We start from the raw sequence: 6218 nt of genomic DNA on the forward strand, positions 1-6218 counted from the left end.
GGAATTTTAAAACGTTATTCCCCTAGGGTCTTAGGCTTGTTTTCCTATGAAATTAAAACACACAGTTTTGACAGTGCTGTGAAGCAGTCTGGCAGTTTCATCAAGCTGTAGTCATAATTTATTTTTTTCAGACACCCCAGGATGTTAAAATGTGAAGATTTGGATTGTCAGATACATATATTGTTCATATAGTAGGAGTGATACTGTATTGGATATGAAAAAGTGATAGAAATTCCCTCTGTATATAGTCATGTAAATTAGCTGTATTATTTCATCACGTTTACTTTTGGTTTCATCTCTTTTCATTTCATCGACTCTTCCTGAACAAGTTCAGATTGACAGTGTAAAATAGAATTTAAAAACAGATGAGTTGTAATAATAGAAGAAACATAGAATTTGTGTCTGTCATTGATTAGACTGGCATATACTTGTCTTTTCCACATTTTGGTTCATGAAGAAAGAGTCACCACTGACTGATAACAGCTTAAAACCTTCAGCAATAGAAGCGTTTGACCTTTTGTTATCTGCACGGTTATCATAGGCTTTTAAATTTCCTTCTGATTGCAATTTGCATTTCTGATTAAGTCTATTTATATGCAGATGCAGTTGTGCTGGGTTCTGCCTCATATAGTTATCTCCCTCTACCCAGCTCAGACCTGAACTGCCACCACTCTTTCCAAAAAATTATTCATACTGAAGCAGTGGTTCATCTTGCACAAGTGTAAAACAGGTCCTGGCAGGTAAGGCAGCAAGGGAGGCTTCAGACTACTAAAGCAATATCTGTAAATTTTATCCATGCTCAAAACAGTTTAAAAGGACACAAGTCATACCAAAGGTAACAACAAGCAATAGGAAGATACATAGAATAGGGCATATAGTCTTTGATTTCTACCTTTAGTTTACCACTTTCTCTGTTTGCTGTTGCATCTCTGTATGACTTAGCAAAACAAAGGAGAATTATTGATCTGATTAATCAAACAATGGGTATATTTACCAATAGAATGGTAGCAACTTTAAAGAGATATTTTCCTCTGCTGTGCATTATATGAGCTATAGCCCTGCTACTGCTAACTATGCATGCATATTAAGTGGACTGTGATGAGTGCTGGATGGCATAAGGGCCTGGGGTGCAGGACATACAGCTTCTCTCCTGGTGCTTGTTTGAAGTCAGTTCAGAGGGTGAGCAAGTATGACGAAAAGGTGCATTCCCCTCTTAGAGTAGTTCAGCAGTTCAGAATTAATCTTAGTGCAGTTCCTGAACTCTGTGCTGAAATGCACACATTTTTAACAGCGTTTTTAACACTAGCGTTGAGACTCTTCTCAGGTTGAAAGAGGTTCTTCCAAGCACTGGCTGTTGAGTGCTCAGGCAGTGACGTACAGAAGCAGAAGCATTGCAGCTCACCTTCTGAGACCGTGCAGTCCAAAATCCTCTAAGCCTTGGAATCTGGCATCTTTACAGTTTCTGCTTTTGTGATAGTATCTGTGTCTGAAGTTATAAATTCAAATATTAAGCCTTTGATAATTTTTAGGTAGTTAGTATCCTTGAGTGTCATCTCTGAATTTATCCAATACAAATTCTTATCCGCTGTAATATTAATAGCAAAGAAGCCTACAGGGTAGCTGTATTTTATTGGAAGAACTCTCTTCTTGTGTGCCGCTCTCTAGCTTTATTTAGTAACCCTTAGCTGCCCTATGAGAAAAGTACAGTCAATCCCGATTTCTTCTCTGTACATCACAGTGTCATTGTAAGATCCAATCAAAAGAAGAGGAACTTTTCTGTTTCTTTTTTCTTTTTAGTTTTCTTTTTCATTATTGCCTCTCTGCTCTCAAGTGAAGTCTGGAGCTTACAGCTCCTGAGGTGTATACTGATAAAGAGCTTCTTCAGCTAGATTTTGCTTTCAGCTGGCCACTAGCAGAAGATTACCAGTTTCCAAAGTGATCTCACAATTGTAATTTGCTGTTCAAACCACTGAAGTATACAATGGAGCCAAATACTAATGCACACACTGCTAATTCTAGGATTCCAGAGGTATTTGCAAGACCTGACTCAGGAGGCAATATAACCTTTTATAATTCCATTCTTGTGTATGTACCCATACTCTTAATTTCTGACAAAGACATAAAGAATTTAGTTTGTTGATAATAGCTCCTGTTTCTGACCTGGTTTGATGTAAAACTGACAAATTAAGTTTCAAGCAATTGTTAAATGTACTAAATGCACAAATACCAAATGACACCAATGTGCCTTGCACAGTTATGGTGTGACTGTGGTTCCTTACAGTCAAGCTCCATTTTATTTGGAAGTGCAAAAAGCTCCTGCAGATCATGAGCAATAAATGTAATGGGTAATAACAAGCAATAAAAATAAAAGTCTATTGATTCATTGGTTTATGTATCTGGTTTCTGTATGTGTTCTCCCAGGATAATTTCTGTTGATGGGGCTGATGAGACTTTTGGAGAAGAAGAGGTGACATTGCTGTTCACAGTAAATGACACTTGGACAGCAGTCAGGAGGAGAGTTAACAAGAATTAGTTCCTTGTTCCCTTATATTCTTGACTCCACTTGATCTATATCTTTCTATTTATACTATCTTCTGTGGACTAGACTGGTCTGTTTTCTCTGCTGCTGGTTCTTTTTACATTAGCAGAAAACTTTGCAAGTTTTGTTATCAGGCATTTGAAACTTGTTTAATTTTCCGTTCTCATGAATACTTAAAAGCATAACTAATGGCAAAATTGCCAAAACTAGATAGAGAAATCTCTTGTGTGGTTCTGTAGGTTTCCTCCATTCTCAAGTAGTTAAGTTTCTGTATCAGTTTAGTCATTGACTTTTTTTCTAGACACAGCCAGTAAGTGTGCTGTCAGCGTTGGCATTGAGTTTCGACTCAATAGTTGAAACGGAGTTGGGCCTTCATCTTTAAAAGAGTATAATTTAAATCAGTGAGTCTTCACTTTGACTTTATAGTATTTGAATCAACAGTTAGATGAATGATTTTGTGCTTGTAGTCACAACAGTTACATACCCACGGGACCTTTGGAGATACCTTCTTGTGTAGAACTCAAGGACTTCTGTTAAACTTACTGCCTCCAGCTAACATAGATTCGTATCTGCTTTATGTAACTTGGCCCAGGGATGGACTAAGCTCCAGACTGAATTGCTCAGAGGTCTTCAAAGGAGCAGGTCTGGGAATAGACCATAGGATCGCAAGATGGGTTATATGGCATTGTGGGAAAAGGTGGCTTCTTATGCTCGTTTAAATTCAGATTTTCATTCATTGAGTCAAGCAACATAAAATGGGATTAGAGACTGAATTTATCTAAATAAAATAGCTTATTTCCAGAGGATAGATGAATCCTTAGAAATCATTGAGTGTCTCAACTTGGGCATGAAAAAATAGGTGATCCCACTCTGCTGCACTTCCCTCAAAACCTGACCAGTGTTTCCAAACAGGAGATGCTGGATGCTAAGTGCTTTTGAAAACATTTTTTTTTTTTTAAGGTATGTAAGTATTAACTTCATGCTTCAATAATATGGCCTGAGCTGTGGGCCAGATGCTTAAGCATCTTCCAATGGTTAAACACTTTTCTTGTCCTACAGAAAATGTATTGTCCGCAGCAAATATCTGATAACAAAAGTGGAGTGAAAAAGCAATATGTATACATATTGCTTATACATTGCATATATATTGCTATATATTGCATATATAAGAGAAGAGGATATAAGTTCATGGGCTAATGCAAATTTTAAAAACCTCTTTCGTTTGTGAACATTTTCGTGTATGAAGGTGCAGAGTCTTGGAAACAGTTGTGATGCCACACACATGAAACTTTTCTTAAAAGTGCTTGTGAGAAGGAAGCATTATCTTAGAGCAAGTGTTAATGTTCTGTTTTGCAATGGTGCACACGTTCTCCCTCATCAGAATGAATTCTTGGATCTGACTAATAAATCTCCTGAAAAGGGACCTCCAGTACCTAGAGATAAGAAATAAATCATACAGCGAAGACACTGAACCATGAAATGATTCTGTTAACATGTCATCTGTCTGGAATATATTTTCAAATCTCCAACAGAAGGGTCTAAATTATGAAGGGAAGGTGGCCTAGCAAAGTTGGTAATTGGGGAGTTGATACTTTTAACCTCTCCCATCTGCTGCCACTACTTAGGTGTGTCTGTTTTGGCAAAATATTTCAAAGTGAAAGATTCTCTAATACCATGACACCTAAGCTTTTTAAGGTAAAATAGGTCCATAAATTCTTTGCACTATGTTATCCTGTGAGAAATGTTACATCATATCAGTACTATCTCTTAAAGTACCACAACAAATCGCCATAGTGATTTAAAATTTTGAAAAGGAATAACTATAAATAGTAGTGTGGCAAAGAGGAGATAAAGACTGTATCTGGAAAGGTGGATGGGGGGGTATGTACCAGTGTAAAGTGAGGATTTCGGATCTTCTTGCAAATATCCTGTGTTTCAGCATCTGTCGCTTTACAGTCTTTTACAGGGAGGTAGTAAAGGACAATTTTTTTGGGTTACACTGACTGGTGACGCAGAAATTAAACCCAATTCTCTTCTCATGTCTTTGTCTTCTGAGAGCAGTGCAAGGCATCCATTTTAAAACTGATTAGTGATAAGAAAGGGTTATTTAATTTTCTAACTCACAAAATCTGGGAATTAAATGAAATTTCATTTAAAATTATTATACTTCATTAATTCATGTTAAATAACCAGGAGTGAAATGGAATTGAGCTTGTGAGTGCTCATTGAGTGGTGTAGTTCTTCACCTATGTTGTACTGTGTTGAGATTTAAAACTCTTGGCAGTGCTTATTAGTTTGAATTTGGTGATGCCTGACTGCTTGAGGAGCTGACCTGCATCTAGCAGGACCAAACCGCCTCCTACCCCATCACAACTTCAGCTTCACAGTAGTTTGCTTGTAGGCAGTATAATTATCTTTGTGCTTTCTGTGGCACCATGCACTCATCTTTAATGTTGGTAAATGAACTCCAAAGAAGTTCTTCAAGAGTTCTTCAAGTTATTGTCATCTTTAAGGTATGATTTTGTCAAGAGAGAGTAGAGACAATGGAATATAATTTCTGACCTGTAGGCTGGACATTGCATCTTCACCTTGCTTTGCTGTATAGGCATGGAGCACGTGGTGGACTGGTAGTTTCAGCCATCTGAACAGGTAAGATCCATTGTGGGACAGTATGTTTTGGAGGTAACTTTTGCATATTAACATTTTCTAATGCAGCCCTTCATATTACAACTTGCTTTACCAACCTTTTTGTGGTTTTGCCATCCGCAGCGGTACTGACATGATCCTGATATATCATGTAGCACGCTCACATACTGCTGTGGCTTGGAACAGTAAAGAAACACAAGTACGTGCTGTTGGACAGCAAAGCTTTGAGATGATAGCTTTTGTGAAACGAATTAATACAATTGTAGTTATTTAAAATGAAGTGTTTAAAGTGATTAAAAGAACATGCTTCAGATAATATTAAAGTAAATAATTTGACATCAGGAATAAAAGTTGTTTATTTCTTAATAAGAATCTTCCCAAGACCAGATTCTGCCTCTGGTTTTAGGTGGAGCATCATGGTATCTGTAACAGCTGTGTGTATTTGTCTGAGGAATAATTTGACTTTTACACATTATTTTATCATCTGATACATTGGACTTCCATTACTTTGGGATTGTATTTTTATACAAAATTTCAAATACTAAAAATGTAATGTGACATGTTTCATCTAGTGAGCAGAAATACAAGGTCCTTGGGATCCTACTTAATTGGTACATGAATAGCAAAGCAATTCAAGAGTAGAGTCTCTCTCCAGGTGAAAAAAGATATAGATCTATGACTAAGGATTGGGAAGACCACTTCTAGTTCTTCTGGAGATTACAGACTTGTCATACAATCTTGAGCAAGTCAAATGTGACTTTTTTTTTTTTTTTAATTATTTAGGTCCTCAAATAGGATGTTGGACAGATAGTGGAATTTTTGAGAAGCACTTCTGTGTCTCATTTCTGTTAATATGCTTTAAATCTCCCTTCTGTGTTTGATTTTTTCCAAAGAGTTCAGAATCACTGATTTCACAGAAAGTGAAGCATTGATGTGTTTTTGAAACACATCATGTCCGTAAGTGTGTGTGCTTGGCTAAATCTTCTTCTGCAGAAGGGTTGAGGTTGGAAGAGACTTTTGAGAGGTCATTTTG

At 37.0% G+C, this 6218-nt stretch overlaps 1 protein-coding gene across 13 annotated transcripts in view; it reads left to right on the top strand.

The window, feature by feature from the left end:
* MYO3B (myosin IIIB) overlaps positions 1-6218 on the top strand; it is a 198439-nt gene that overhangs the window by 46411 nt on the left and 145810 nt on the right. The gene's annotated exons all lie outside the window — the stretch shown is intronic.

This window comes from Empidonax traillii, unplaced genomic scaffold, assembly GCF_003031625.1.
Source record: "Empidonax traillii isolate 1590-97213 ecotype Southwest subspecies unplaced genomic scaffold, ASM303162v1 scaffold33:size3420811, whole genome shotgun sequence".
Lineage (NCBI taxonomy): Eukaryota > Metazoa > Chordata > Aves > Passeriformes > Tyrannidae > Empidonax > Empidonax traillii.